Here is a 3,912-nt window from a genome sequence, read left to right on the forward strand (position 1 = left end):
TCTACCAAGGAAAGCTTCAGACAGAGAGCAGAGTCAACCAAAAAGAGAGTTCATGTGGGCTTCAGCCAGCAAGGCTATAGGGGCAGAGCTGCTCAAGCCTTCTGGGGGCAGGCGGGAAGAAATGGTGAAATGCATCTAAATTTTCCATACATGCGCCCACGCGCGCGCGCACACACACACACACACACACACACATATGTATATCTCACAGTGACTCCCACCTTCATGTATGTCCACAAGGCACTAATTTAAAAGATATATAAATAAATATATATTCCCTTAAGTACAGGGAAGGGAATAGAGGGAGGAAGGAAGGGCGAGGAAGGGGAAGTACTGGGTACTGAATTAGAGCAAATTATATTCCATGATTGTATATAATTAGGTCAAAATGAATCCTAATATTATGTATAACTAAAAGGAACTAGTAAAAAAGAGAGAAAAAAAGAAAAAAGATACATGGCAAAATGGGCCCCCTAAAGTGTAGGAGAGAAAATTGTGTCAGGAGATTATGAGGTTTTCTTCTGCAGTGCTCTGGACATAGGTGCAGGCGTGTTGTTGGCTTGGGATTTTGCTGGGCGGGTACAACTAAAGGAGAGGGCACAAGGGCACAGCAAGTGTCTGCAGGGGAAACATGATGATGGATTGTGGAATCTCAACAGGGTGAGAAGACAAATGAGGTCATGAAAGGTATAAAGGACGCTGAAAAATGATAGGAGCGGCCAATGGGAGATTCCAGTGGCAGCTGAAGAATATTGAATCAAGATTGTTGGAGGGATACAAAAAAAAAGGAAAAGAAAAAGAAAGAAAGAAAAGAGATGATGATGGTGATTCAGGTTGACTCTTTAAATTTTTTTTTTCTTTTTTTTAGTTGTAGATGGACACAATACCTCTATTGTGCTGAGGATCAAAACTAGGGCCTCATACAGACGAGGCAAGGGCTCTGCCATTGAGCCACAATCCCAGGCCCCAGATAGCCTCTTAAAATGAAAATTTTGGAGTTAGTAGAGGAATGACATGGTCTAGAACATTCATGAGTAGGTAGGTAGATTACTGCAACAAGGGCAAGTTAATCTGATTATTTAATCTGCTAATGCATGTTTCTATGTAACTGAGTAGTTTTAGAGATGGGGGGGCATAGTTTAAAGCAGAGATAAGGAGCAGGGGGAGAACCTACTCATCTTCAAGCCTTGTTGAACATTGGGTGTGAAAACAAAAGCAGCCATGGCTTGAAAAGGCTGTCCTTGAAGTGGAGGTGAAGGCAACTCTCAGAGAAAAGGTTGCAAGCATAGGGGATTTTGAGTTGTACAGAGAATAGGAAAGGTGTTAAGGATTTATGAAAAGTGGGAGATTGAGTCAGAGTAGAGGAAGTACAGATTCCCATGGGGATAGAGCATAAGGAATGAGACATGAATCTGAAGAGTGGACTCTGTCCAGACTGCAATGGCAGAGTGCAGTCCATGATTCAAATAGTTCTGATAATTTTGAGGAGCCATGGAAATCAGATCTTATCATAGCTTCCACTTTGAGAATGATGAAAGTCAGCTTTTCATCATGGTGACAAAAATACCTGAGAAAAATCAAAGGAAGAAAAATTTATTTTGGCTCACAATTTCAGAGCTTTCAGTTCATGGTCAGTTGGCTCCATTGTTTTTAGGCCTGTTAGGAGGCAGAAACATCACGGCAGATGGAAATGGTGGAGGAAAGCTGCTCACTTCATGGCAAAGGGGGGGGGGATAGATAGACAGATAGATGGGGGGGGGGAGTTAAAAACAAGATATATCTTTCCATGGCAGTTCCTAGTGCTATACTTCCTCCAACTAGGCCCCACCTCCTACACTTTTGACTACCTCTCGATAGTCCATGGAATTATCAACCCATCAATGTATTAATCTACTGATGAGATCAGAACCATAATGGCCCACCCCCACTCCCTGTATTCTAAACATTGCTGCATTGGGGACCAAGCCTTTGACACCTGAGCCTTTGGGGACAATTTCATATCCAAATTATAACAGGAAATATCTGTTACATAATGTGTAATGTGAGGTTGGAGTTGTGCCAGAGTGAGAAGAGATGATCTTGAGAGGTACACAAAAGTTTCTCTGGATGTTCCTTACACTGTGTTAAGGAAACTTTAAGAGTGGGTGAAGCTTTGCCGCATCTACTGTGAGAATGAAGACCATTCTCAGCAATCAGACTGTTGACAGTCCAGAAAATGTCGATATTACTCTGAAGGGAAGCATAGTTATTGTGAAGGGCCCAAGAGGAACCCTCTGGAGGGATTTCAATCATATCAATGTGGAACTCAGCCTCCTTGGAAAGAAAAAGAAGAGGCTAAGGGTTGAAAAATGGTGGGGAAATAGAAAGGAACTGGTCACTGTTCACACCATCTGTAGTCATGCACAGAACATGATCAAGGGTGTTACATTGGGCTTCCGTTACAAGATGAGGTCTGTGTATGCTCACTTCCCCATCAACATTGTTATTCAGGAGAATGGGTCTCTTGTTGAAATTTCTTGAGTGAAAAATACATCCACAGGGTTCGGATGAGGACAGGTGTTGCTTGTTCAGTGTCTCAAGCTCAGAAAGATGAATTAATCCTTGAAGGAAATGATATTGAACTTGTTTCAAATTCAGCAGCTTTAATTCAGCAAGCCACAACAGTGAAAACCAAGGATATCAGAAAAATTTTGGATGGTATTTATGTTTCTGAAAAAGGAACAGTTCAGATCCAAGAGTTGTCCAGTCACAGAAACACATCCTGGAGTCAATTTGATATTTCAGTGATGCAATAAAAGATCTCTATTGACTTTTAAAAAAAAGAGTGGGTGAAATAAGAAGTCTCTCCAAATGATGAGTTTTGTTTAGAAATTTTGAGGTAAATATTCAAAGAAGAATGATAAGAGACAGCTAAGAGTTATTTGAATTTTTTTTATAATAAGCTTTGGGGGCTGCTTAATTGAAAAAAAAACTATATATTTTTATGCTATGATAAAAAGCAAAGAAATAAAAACATATTCATAATTTTTAGAGAGGATGTGAATTATTTGATAGAAAGAAAACTGGATAAAATGAAATGAAGCATATCTGCAAAGACTGCCAATTGCCCATTGTAACATCCATTCACCTCTTCCCCCTTAATAATGGAACCTCAATATTTAGCAGGGCACATTGCTTTTCAGGAAGTATTTTCCCAGCTTCCCTTCAAACTAGATGGGGCCAAATTATTCTGGCCAATGGTGGATTCAAGATGGCCACGGATTCTTTGGCCCTCCTTCCACTGAAAGATGGTCTATAGCCACCACCCCCCCTTGGAATTGGTCAGATGAGAAACACAAACTATACACAGAGGCCATGCACAGAGGTCCTAGTTAAGAGTCCCAGTTGAGCTCTCCACTGACAGCCAGTTATGTGTGGAAAATGTCCTAGACATCCAGCCCAACTGAGCCTTCAGATGACACAGCTCCATCTAACTGTAACTGCTTCTGAGTGACAACTTCCCAGTTGAACACAGTCCATCCACAGAACTGAAGATAATAAGAAGGCTAAGCCATTATGCTCAGCAACAGGTAACTAGACTGGTGTCTTTGAGGTAGATGGCACTGTTGTTTTCATTTTTATTGTCTTTCCTTCGAGAGGATCATACATTCATTCCTAGGGCCACGTTACATACAATGCCTCCCTCCAGGAGAAGTATTCCCTGCTTCTCAGTTAATGTAAGTCTAGTCACACGGTTGGCTTTGGTTAACGGAATATGAGCACAAGTGACAAATGGCCCACTCAAGTAGAGACTTTAAGAGAAATTGCGTAGATCAGCCATTTCCTTCCTCTGTCATCAGACTGAAGGCTGCTCTTCAGTTTGGGTTCCTGTATGAGTTTTCTGAAGTTGATCAAATACCATTGAGTAGGTGG

The 3,912-nt window shown here is 41.2% G+C and overlaps 1 pseudogene; it reads left to right on the forward strand.

Annotated features, from left to right (window-relative positions):
* The first annotated feature begins 2,172 nt into the window (after window positions 1–2,172).
* On the forward strand, window positions 2,173–2,795 carry LOC113200930 (large ribosomal subunit protein uL6 pseudogene; annotated as a pseudogene).
* The last annotated feature ends 1,117 nt before the right edge of the window (window positions 2,796–3,912 follow it).

Source organism: Urocitellus parryii, chromosome 4 (assembly GCF_045843805.1).
Source record: "Urocitellus parryii isolate mUroPar1 chromosome 4, mUroPar1.hap1, whole genome shotgun sequence".
NCBI classification, from domain to species: domain Eukaryota; kingdom Metazoa; phylum Chordata; class Mammalia; order Rodentia; family Sciuridae; genus Urocitellus; species Urocitellus parryii.